This window comes from Neopsephotus bourkii, unplaced genomic scaffold, assembly GCF_033783945.1.
Source record: "Neopsephotus bourkii isolate Nb327-2 ecotype Australia unplaced genomic scaffold, CSIRO-AGI_Nbou_v1 NB_330, whole genome shotgun sequence".
NCBI classification, from domain to species: domain Eukaryota; kingdom Metazoa; phylum Chordata; class Aves; order Psittaciformes; family Psittacidae; genus Neopsephotus; species Neopsephotus bourkii.
The window spans coordinates 1,372,262-1,384,653 of record NW_026900838.1 but is presented as its reverse complement, the minus strand read 5'-3'; the positions used below and the strand labels follow the sequence as shown (position 1 = coordinate 1,384,653).

General features: G+C 38.0%; 1 protein-coding gene across 5 annotated transcripts in view; it reads right to left on the bottom strand.

Annotated features, from left to right (window-relative positions):
- The window catches only part of KHDRBS2 (KH RNA binding domain containing, signal transduction associated 2), a 365,680-nt gene that overhangs the window by 157,589 nt on the left and 195,699 nt on the right, over nucleotides 1-12,392 (bottom strand). The gene's annotated exons all lie outside the window — the stretch shown is intronic.

Below are 12,392 nucleotides of genomic sequence, written 5' to 3'. Positions count from 1 at the left end.
AGTTACAGGCAAGATTTTAAAAGGGAACTTAGTTTCACCTTTTATTTTTTACAACTTTTAATTGCATTGTGGTAGCATACTTGACTAATCCTGTCCCATAGCATACAAAAAGAAGAAAGCATTAGTGAACTCACATGTTTAATTAGGGCAATTAAATTTTAAAATCAGACAATAAAAATATTCAAAACTGGATTATGCAATTTGTTTCCTGAAAATAAAATACTTGGATTTTGTTTTCTCATTCCCCAAGTGATATGTATTCTAACTGCAAATATTGCTACTCTGACAGTTCGTATATAAATGTGTTTATTGATCCTCTGTAATGCTAAATATCTAGTATTTCTATTAATGTGGAATGGAGTTGTCCTGTAGTAATTCAGTTATAATCCTGCTTTCAAGGACAACTTTTGGGTGCAAAACAGAAAAAATAAAATAAATAAGGGCAACATTTTCTGTCTAAAAATCAACAAGTAGCTTGCTATCTAAGTATAAAGTCAGTGATCTGAGCCTCTTGGCTAGTATAAATATTACAAAAGTTAACCCAGTGCCAGAACCAGATTTTCACAGTAACCTATGAGAGATGCTAAATTCTTTTTTCTCCCATAATGACAATGGTTTTGTCTTTCACTGCTGAAATCTGATACAATAGATTAATTATCCGCAAAACTTTTTAGTTCCTCTCCTTCGGTTATTGTATAGCTTCATGATTGACTTGTTTGTTATTCAGCAGTGACTGCTGTTTTGGAAAATACAACATATTACTCCAGTGGAAACTATGGAAACTATTTTTCACCAGTGATATTCCAAAATGGCTTCTCAGACAGATGCTGGATAATGAATTTCCTCGATTAAGACAGCAGAATACTGTAACGCTCACCTAAAGTTAATACACCAGATGTGTAAGTTATGGAAAGATTCTCATCTATTTAAGACACTGATGTGATTAAAGAGGTTTTTGAAGTAGAAGTGAGATATAAATCATCATACATCATTAGTACTTCTCATTTTAATGCAAGTACCAAGCCTGACATTAAATTACAGTTTATGTATTTCATGTTCATCTGGCACGGACCAAGAAGATGCAATAACATACCAATTCACCAGTTCCTAATTTTAAATTGCTAATATATGTCTACAGTTGAGTACTCGCACAGTCCAGCTCCACAGAGGCTGAGACAGAAACAACTAATGAAATTTTCACAATATCACACTTTTTTTTTTTTTTGCCCAGGTGCACTGTTTCATTCTAAGTATAGTATACACATATGCTGAGGATTTATCAAGGTTACAGGGTGAAAGGAAAATGTATCTCAAACACACTGCTACCCAAAATGAAATCTTCACTGCAATGGTTTCCATCTGGATCACACACACACAAATTTCTTTTTCTCTTGTAACAATGCTAGGAGGTTTTTTTTTTTATTTGTGTGAACCATTCTGTTACAAGCTGATTTTTCTCCATTTCATGAAATAAAACATTAAGTTCTATATGACGGATAACATGATAATTATTTAAAAACATATCAAATTTAATAATACGCACTTTTTATCAGACAAATTCAGCTTTTTCACTGTCACTCAAGCATGAATATAATAACATGGTAATGATGCTTCATGCTATTACACTGTATTGCTTTATGTCCACTTAAGCCTTCAGATAATAAAATGCTTAAGGAAGATATTTTATTCACTGTTTTACATTTTCTACCTATGATTAAGTACACATGATCACACTGTCGTACGGACTGATGCCAGTTTAGCATGAGGACATTGCCTAGCAATTATGTTTGGACACAGTATTGCATATTACATGTCTTCACTCCAGTCCAAGATTGCACTGCTATTTAAAACCTGGAAAACATCAAACAAAATGCATACATATGTATATGTGTATACATATACATATATACGTATGCATATGCTATATATATGCGTGTATATATACATAAATGCTTTTATGCATTAAATGTCTTACAGACAATTTGTGTTATTATAGATATGTGCTCTTTTAGAGAACTTGTCCTCATGATACTAGCAAGAAAACTGAAAAATGAGAATCAATTTTCTATTATCTCATGTTTTTCAGAGAATCCTAATGCGTTCATGGTTAGCCTCTTTTTAAAAGCCATACAAAGCATTTTGTTTTAGCTCTCTGCTGGTAATACCATACCTACTTCAGCTACTTAAAGGATTTTTGCCAATCATATTACCCATATTTAGCCATCAGTTATTTGAAGGTCAGTATTAAAAGATCACCAGTGTGTACCAAATACAATGACTCTAGCAGAATCTGTGGTGTACTTATTTATATATATATACACACACATAAAACACATTCCTCTTTGTGAGTTTTATTTTAGTCTTTATTTCCTCATTTTTTTTTGAGTATTTTCCAGCTATGCTAACCTGCCAGCACTGCTTTACCCCCACAGCAGGTGAATGGCTCCATGCATATTATCATTAGCACTATCTAAAGTTGCTGTGATTGGAGTCTGTTCTTTGAATTCATTCCCCACCAGGTAATACGTACTTTTACGCAATTCAAAACTAAGAAAGAAACATAGTTAGGACTCCTTGACTTCTGTTACAAGTTTCTGTTTAAAATTGCTACTAGTCTTGCAGGTATTACTGCAAATTACACCTCACAAGATGTGCCCAAAGTAATCAATTAGCGAAGCTATGTGTAGGCCACACTATGCAATATCTGTCTCTGTCTAAAATTGTAAATTGTAATTACAGAATAGAAATAGGTGAATACTGGAGTGGCTTTGAGATATGTCCCTTGACAGGGATGTTTAGCTAACAAGCATGAATTTTCTATAAAGAAGACAGGGAAATAATATATAAAGTCTTCTACTGATCACCCAAGACAATTTATAATCAAACTGGACAAGAGAGCCTTGGGTATGCTGCAGACCTTAAAACAGAGAAAGTCTTCATATAAGGACAGATATCCAGTACATGATCTATCACCTCATTTTCTAATTTTGTTTTCGGGTTTGATATTTGTCTGGTTCTTTACTGTATCACAGGCTTATTTAAAACAGACCCATTTATCTTGTATTTAGTGGTAAATCGTCTATGGTAGTTTTAGTGGTTTGGGGCTTTTTTGCTTTCCTTCAGTAGAACAAATATTAGTAGATTATTCTACAACAGTATAGGAAAAGTGTCAGCTACACACTACACTAGCCATCTAACACAACTAGATTGCTCATTCATCCAGATCTTTTAAATCTATTAGGCTGACGGGAAAGGTCCGTGAAGGTTTTCAAAGGCCAAATTACTGAAATTTGAATACAGTCTAAATTACTGAACACTTTCATACGATGTACAAGTCTGCTGGGCACTAGCCTTAAAGAGACCTTGGCAGAGCTATTTATCGCAATGTTTTAGATGCACAATTTAACTTGGAGCAAAGAAAAAGGCATTTACCACATCAGAGTCTGCATAAGTAGACTTATTCTTGCGCTTTGGCAACCACTCAAAGGTTTTGTGTAAAGAACACAAAACCACCATCAAGGTCCTATAATCAGTTTCTGTTGCTCAAACAGGTTTGTTACAATGAAGTAAAATGTCTGCTTCAATGGGTATGTCCAAATCAGCTGGAAAATACACTGTTCACTATAAACTGTTTCAGGAAGACTGCCACAATCATGGCATGTTATAGAGTAAGAATTGTTATTAGTATGCGTAAGTTGCAACACATTTATGCCCTACGGTATTGTAATGCTCTTCCTCTGCTTACATAAACACCTGAACAAGCTCACTCACCTAAAATCAGCCTAAACCACAGGTTTCCTGATTTTTACTCTGAGGCTGATGGAATATTCTCTGTATTAGACACAGCAGGGAAAGAAGCTGCCTCTTTATGTATTCTCTAGGAAGCAATACCACGTGATATTTGTCAGGAGAATATTTCTATTCAGCGCTACAGTAAAGGCTGAAGATTGGTTTTCATTACAAATTACATTTATTTTTCTTCCCAACAGAAAAATCTGAGGAAAGAAAAATCAGGGAAAAGAGATGTCTGACTTCAATGAATTATTCTAACAAAAATCAATCTGAATCCCTTTAACACAAGTTTGAAGAATAACCTATCAGAAGTTATTAAACTTTCTTTTAGTAACTAAGTCAGACTGACAGTTCCAATAATCATTTTCTGGAGCATCAAAGAAATCCCAGAGTCATAACTTCTTATTTGAAATGAAAATGTAACTTTTCTAGGCTTTTTTCCCTGTAAAGACAGAGCTCACAGTGTAATCTGCTTGCCGCAGACACATGTCAGTGAAGAAGAGTGTGTTGTTCGAGGATTTCCTTCCTAACCCCATCAAAAGGTTCATGAGAAATCTAGTTACAAATATTCAGAGGAAAGAAATATGTTTTCCTTTAACTCAGTCTTCTTCTTTTGTGCCCATGGGAAATCCTGAAATCTCTACCTTTCTAGGACTTGAATTTCTTCCTTGAGCCATGTCCTACTGCTTTGCCCTGGACAGCCAAAATCTGTTCACTATACTCAGGCCAGGAAAAATTTGCACTTATATCAACAGAGGAAATGAATTTAGCCTGGAGCCACTAGAGATTAGTCAAAGGGGAAAGGAGATAAAAAAATGGTGGGGACTATCTGGAGGGATGGAGATTTATGGAAATCAGTAGGAGTGGATCCCAGGATAATCTGCTCCTTGTATTAACAACACATGCAATCACCTGCACTGACAGTTTGCTCTGATTTTTCACATTATCCAGGGGCTAAGTGTGTGAAAAAATGGGTATGCATTTACAATTGTCAGCAAATAACCTTGCAATATCCCTGGTGACACTGTCCTCCAATCTCCTGCTTCTCATTTATTATGTGGTAGAGATCTTTGACAGCTAGCACAAAGCCTGTAGAAGCCGTAAGTGTGCTCAGGTCTGCTCTTCATATTCAAATGCAGTACCAAAAGATACATGTTGTATTTTCATGGAGGGCTAGAATCACTAACCACAAACTGCAGTTAAACTCACTTACACATACAAGTAAAACAAACAAACAAACAAGAAACTTTTTGCTTCATTTTTGGTTTGAAATGTTTTTGCTTGCTGATAAACTTAAGTCATAATCAGAATAGTAACAATATTGTTTAATGAATTCATTGATTGTGTGCATTAATAGCTCCTGCTTGATGTCAAATATATTTAATAGCTGTTTACATGAATTACTCTATTTAATCCATGTTTATTTGACAGATTTTCAAACTATGTTGCCAAGAAGTTTTATATTTTGAAAATGCATCAGATGAAGAGCAAAATTCTTATTATTAAACTTGTCACTAACTGGAGACTGTCAAGTTATAACCACTATCATCTCATGTTTTATTAACATTAGTAAAAGAGAATAAAGCACTGATGCTGGGGTGCTGCAGCTGCTGTGGTCAATAAGAAAAAATCTCTGGCCTCCAAGAGGCACAGGCACCCAAATGCCAGTCTGATTCCCTCATGCGGCTCTGTGACAAAACAAGGTAGCCTACAAGTTTATTTTATAGTGCAAAATGTGCCGTTACAGCTGTTGGTCTCTGATGTACAGGCATTTTTTCTGGTTCCCCTCCTACCAACACTGCCGTCCTTCAGCATTTCTGACATCTTAAGAAAAAAACTATTCTTTTGAAAACTCATCTCAGCACAAACTTGTGGAGAATCACTGTTCTTTCCCTGTTCACTCCCTGTTCACTGTTCTTTCCCTGTTCATCAGCACATCACTGCTGATGACAGAAGACTGTGGCACACAGGCAAGGAGCAGCAAAGGAATAACTTGCTGATGTTGCTTGTAAAGTTGTGTGCATAATAAGCCTCTGACTTCTTAGAGGACACAAGTACAGCCCATTCCACTCCTAAAATCTGCAAGAAAATGAGGCCAAAGGTATCTTGGGGTTCTTGTTCTGGAAACCACTATGGAAAACATTAAAGGGACTGGTAGCAATGCTATTGCTAACAAGTATGCAACTGAAAGTAAGCACGGATTTTCAAACAAAAAGCTTTACAGCAAAACAGAGGAGGCAGCTGCAATTCCATTTCTGACAGCTCACCTTTCTCTCCCTGAACTGCCATGCATCGATCTTTCCTACAGCCAGATGGAAAGGGCGTGTGGCATGCATGTTGGTTAAATTATCTTGCCATTTATAGCAGCATATAGTGGAACTGCATTACATCCAGTCAAGTTATTTAGGATTTACACTAAGGGTAACAAGAGTGAAATCTGGCCATTTGTCTGAAGGTCAGAGTAAAGGCAGGCACTTAAGCTCTGTGCTAATCAAAACTGCAAGCTATTTAAAATACTAGATGAAGAGTATACATACATATTTGCACAGAAGGCAGCTTAGGAACTTAAGAACAGAACTAACAGCAGAGCAGGAAGAAACAGATGGTGTACAAAAACATCACAAGCAAATAAACAAGACATAAGGAACAAAGTCACCACAAAATCCAGACCTGTCAAACAAGTACCGACTGCAGCAAAGACACACTCGGGCAGACACAGGCTCCATAGGTGTCTCAGGACACCATGGGATACATTACTGATTCTCAGGTTTTGTCAGGATGTCACTGTGTTACGGTGACTCCAGCAGCATCTGCTAGCCTATCTTCATCCCCCAGCCATCCCTGCCACTGCCATCGTCTGGCCTGTCAGTCTGCCGGAAGTCAGACCATGAGTTTTGCAAGGCCATGGGTGAAATACACCGTGTGGCACTATTTTGCCCTCCTTTCCCAGTCACCTGTTCACCCTGTGATCACTCCTTATTTCTTCTTTCTCAGACCCAGCTTTTTCCTCTTGTCTATTTATAGACTTATCATTTTAAAGATCATTCAGCTTTCATAACTGTTATCCTGATTCCACCCATTATTCCCATCTTGCTGTCACCACCAGCCTCACCTCTTTTTCCAAGGAGATGTGAATATTTTTTTCAGATGAAAATTAAGAGGATTTTGCTAAAGGAAAGAATAAAACATCTTTTCCACCTTATGGCATCTATAATAGACAAGGAAGAGCATCATTATCTGACATCAGTGAAGTCCCACTTATACCACTTATAATCTAGGACGGGGGCACTTCACCACATGTCATCCAGGTATTATAGCATGGATGTCATCATACTTATATGAAAGGACAAGTGAAAGGCAACATAACAGTAAGGGTACCTGAGGATAGTCTTAAATTAACAATCTTTCTAAAGCTCATTTTGTAAAGCTTTGCTTATTCTTCTATGCAAGAGTCATCCATGAATGGGAAAGCAGTGGCACCATAAGGATGGTATGTTCAGTTTCTGCCCAATACTTCTTTTTCCTGTCTACTAAAGAACAGCCTTTTATTCCTCAACATGCTGGATAAATGATCTGCCAATAGGCAACTTGTAGCTAAGTCTATACCCTTGGGCTACAGACATTTCAAGAAGTCTGCTGTGTTTAGTATAGCCATCTGTCTGGAGTTTCTCATAGCTATCATTATTTTTTCCCTAAGTGGGTCACTTGCATCATCATCATCACTTGCTGTGCTTGTTTGATCTAGTCTGTCCATGTGCACTACTTCTCAGCAATGAATCTTTACTACACTTCAGCAACAGAAGGTTGTAATAATCTACGTATCTGTACATATATTGTAGAATACTGATAAATAATGCAATGCTTCAGGAGGCATTACTTATTTTAGCGTCTCAGTCACAGATACTGTGGTCAACAGTGGTCATTGCCCTTGCTGAAAATTTTAAGTCATTATAAATAAAGGAATTAAGGGTAGTTTTCAACTTCTTGCCTTTTCCCTTCTATTTTTATCTATTTTCTAGGCTACTGCACAGATTCTTTACTCAAAATTTGAGAAGGCTCTGATGTAGATATGTTAAGCTCTATTACAGCAGAATCAATAGTTAACACCAATCTTTCTCACACATTTATTAGTTGCAGCTTCTTCATTACCAGTTGAGGTCAAAAGACCAAACAAGTAGATCATCTTATCCACTTACAAAGCTTTTTATATTTCAAGCTCTTATACCTAATTTATCTTCAAACTCCCCTATGAAATAGGCACAGTAATTAAGTATGATTATGCATATTTTTCTAATTAGGTATCAAGTTGCCTCAATGTTAAATATCTTCCACAAGGTTATACACTAAATCAAAAGCAGGGATTCTCAACCTTCTCCAGTGCTTGACTACAACTTCATGGGCATCTGGGAACTTACCTACGTGGGGAGTTGATTTGGCTTTTCCCAACGACACCAAGATGTGCAGTTCTGTTGATATGCTGGAGGGAAGGAATGCCATCCAGAGGGACCCTGACACGCTTGTGAGGTGGGCTGATGCCAACCTCATGAAGTTTAACCATGCCAAGTGCAAGGTCCTACACCTGGGTCAGAGCAATCCCAGGCACAGCTACAGGCTGGGCAAAGAAAAGATTCAGAGCAGCCCTGCAGAGAAGGACTTGGGGGTGCTGGACGATGAGAAAATGAACATGAGCCAGCTTCAGTGTGCGCTTGCAGCCCAGAAAGCCAACCGTATCCTGGGCTGCAGCAAAAGGAGCATGACCAGCAGGTCGAAGGAGGTGATCCTGCCCATCTACTCTGCTCTCGTGAGACCTCGCTTGCAGTATTGTGTGCAGTTCTGGTGTCCTCAACATAAAAAAGGACATGGAACTGTTGGAACAAGTCCAGAGGAGGGTCATGAGGATGATCAGGGGACTGGAGCACCTCCTGTGTGAAGATAGGCTGAGAAAGTTGGGGCTGTTCAGCCTGGAGAAGGCTGCGTGGAGACCTCATAGCAACCTTCCAGTATCTGAAGGGGGCCTATAGGGATGCTGGGGATGGACTTTTCATTAGGGACTGTAGTGATAGGACAGATGGTGACAGGTTCAGACTTAAACAGGGAAAGTTTAGATTGGATATAAAGAAGAAGTTCTTTACTGTGAGGGTGGTGAGGCACTGGAATGGGTTGCCCAGGGAGGTTTTGAAGGCTCCATCCCTGTTGGTGGAAGTCCAGGCTGGACAGAGCCTTGGGTGAGATGGTTTGGTGCGAGGTGCAAAATACAGTATTAATTATAACATTATATTTTCTCTTTTTATTTTTTCTTTCTTTTTAGCATACTTATAAAAATAAATAATAAAAGGCTGGAAACAGCTAGAGGAATCCACTTACGGAAGTGCAGTTTAAGCATCAGACTGCAGTTAATCATTGAACACTGGGTCAAAGATACCATTAGCATAATTGCAGAACAGCCAGTGGAGCTTCCACAAATGTGAATAACAGTGTAAAGGGCAGGTACATTATTTACACATTAATTTCCCCTGGACCTGAATAAAAAGATAAAAATCATAAAGGACTCATTTTTCCTCTTCTTCATTCAATCATATCAGTTAAAACATCAGTTTACAGAGCACATAAATTTTCATTTGGATCCAGTGGAAAACAGCAAGCACTGCTTGCTCTCTTGGACTTTCACTCCCTGGTTTCTTTTATTCCATTATTAGGTCTTAAAGCCAACCTGTGTTTCCAGACTCAAGCTTTATTGGGAAACTCTTCTAATCCTCATATTGCTAAATTCTGAGGGGATGTGGCCTGACTCATGCATCCCACATCACGGGTCACATGTATCAGAAAGATGAACATAACAAACATTCTTTTTCAAGAATAGGAAAAAGGGTATATCTAACACCTCAGACATTAAAAAGCATTTTTCAAAGAAAAAATAGCCATCCTTTTTCCTACAGAAATGATATTTTCTTTTTAAACAAACTTATGATTTTGCCATTTGTTAAAGGGCTGAACAATCAGGAAAAAAGTTTTTGAGACATTTGGATCCAAATGTGCTATATCAGGTATTTAGAATGATTCAAAAGAGAGATGTGTGACTGAATTACTAAGCTGAAGAGAAAAATTCAAAGTCAGGTTTTAATTTTTGATGGCATATCCTAGACCAATGGTTCCAGTTATGTCACTGTACATATATGATGTACATATAAATGATATAGCAAATGATGAAAAAATCAAGTTTGATAGCATTATTAGTCTCACTTCTATGAAGGTATCAACTTCCTATATTAAGCCACACCAGAGGCCAAAAAGGCCGAGGATGCACATTATTAAATACAGAAATCCAGCCTAACCATATTCAAGCTCAGATCCTGAAACTTCATTCCTGACACGATCAGTCTAGTGATGAGAGATTTAACTTGCACTTATACTTAACATGAATAAAATTCACTTTCTTTGGGGGTGTTGGATGGGAAGCAGAGAGGAAGAGGAGAAAAGAAGTTCTAACTGCAAAGAAGTTCTAACTGCAAAGTAGGCTATCAGCTGGTGGTGGGAGAACCCCCTGGGTTCCCCCTCCTCTTCTGGCAGATGGGTTTGGTCATCTGGGGAGTGTGGTGGGACTGTTGCCACACAGCTCTTGCTACTGGGTGTCTGTGTGCCAGTATGCAAGGAAGGAATGTTCACTGCTCATTAGCTGTTTTTAATGAACTGTGTAAAAGAAGACAGAGTATGATGATAGGGCATACCAAGTAATCAAATCCACCTGTTTTGAAACTATCATGTTGTTGAGGACCTTGTCACTGGTTTTTCTTTTTAAGGTCTGAAACACAGACATATCAATTTCTGTGTGAGATGCTATTCATTATTTTTGTTGTCAGTCTCTGAGATTGAAATGTTAACAATACTATTTTTCTCATGTCAGAAACCTTTGTTCACATATAAGACACAGAAAGCAAGAAGCTCCTGGCCTTTGCTGTTGTTCAGTCCTTGCTACCTAGTCTCTTTCAGAGGTATCTAGTATTTGTCAGAGGTAATCTTTACCCTTATTTCAGAGATACTTCTGAAGACATCATGTACTAATTACCCAGGAAGGCATGAATTTCAGAAATACCTCCTGCGGACAATATGCTTTTAGACTGCCCTACAGGGGATAGCCTCCATTTGCACAACGGTTTGGGCTTTCCATCTATTTCAGAGAAAAAAAATGACTGCTACTGCTAAACCCAGGACAGGATGAAAAGAAAATACTTCTTAGGATATATGTACTTGGTTTGTGTGACCAGGTTTTGGTAGCAGGGGGGCTACAGGGGTGACTTCTGTGAGAAGCTGTCAGAAGCTTCCCCCATGTCCAGGAAAGCCAATGCCAGCCGGCTCCAAGACATATCCACAGCTGGTCAAGACTGAGCTTAGCAGTGCTGGTGGTAGCGCCTCTGGGATAACACGTGTAAGAAGGGGGAACAAAAACCTGCGCAACTGCAGCCAGAGAGAGAAATGAGAATATGTGAGCAAATCTTCATTCCCAGTTCCCCTGTGATGCTGTGGGGAGGAGGCAGAGAATTCAGGAGTAAACTTGTGCCAGGGAAGAAGGGAGAGGTTGAGGTGGATGTTTTAAGATTATTTCTTTTTTATTTATTTCTTATTATCCTACTCTGATTTGATTTCAATAAACTAGTTCTCCACAAGTCAAGTCTGTTTTGCCTGTGAGGGTAATTGGTGAGTGATCTCTCCCGTCCTTATTTTGACCCGTGAGCACTTTCTTGTATTTTCTTTCCCCTGTCCAGCTAAGGAGGGAAGTGACAGAACTGCTTTGGTGGCACCTGGCACCCAGCCAGGGCCAACCCACCACCAAATACTATATATATTAAGCCAACAAATGAGATGGACAATGGATGGGGAAAAGGTTTTGCTCCCAATACTACTCTTCTTCCCTTCACACAAATATACAGCAAGGAATTGTTTCCGCACTAAAAACATGAAAATCAGAATGAGTGTTCTTTAAAAAATATTAACAATGACAATTTTATCCTTACGAGTATGTCTTCTAAACTTCTTTTAAAAAGCTTACTTGTAATTTAGGCACAAACATTTAGCTGAGACTCACCATCAGGCAGCAGCAGTATAAAGAAGAAAAATTACTGATCATTCTAATTAAGTTACCCAATAGTGCTACCCATTAGCCATTTAGGTCATTGCTGTATGCTAACTGGCTTGCTTTTCTTTCTCGTAAAACTATGAAACAAACAAATTTATGGGTAAAGCAACCACAGGTTAAGCAGGTCTGATGTTGGTTAATAAAATGTGAAAGTAATTAGAAAAAAAAAATATCCATGCCAGATCTCCTTTGGCACAAACATACAGAAAAATTAGGCTGTGTAGTTAGTGCCAAGCTGGATAGATTTGTACAATAATTCCAATATGAGGTACGGGGTTTATGACAACCATCTGCTGAGATATCTTCAACATTCTGCCTAAGTGAAATTAAAATATTGATAAAAACAGTTTCTCTGCGAAGCTGGAAAATTTAATAGTCAAGTTGTTACCTACAGTAGCATATTACAGAATCTGCCTTCTCTTCTTAAACTTCAGATTATAAAACAAAGTGTTTTCCACATGTAAAGTCA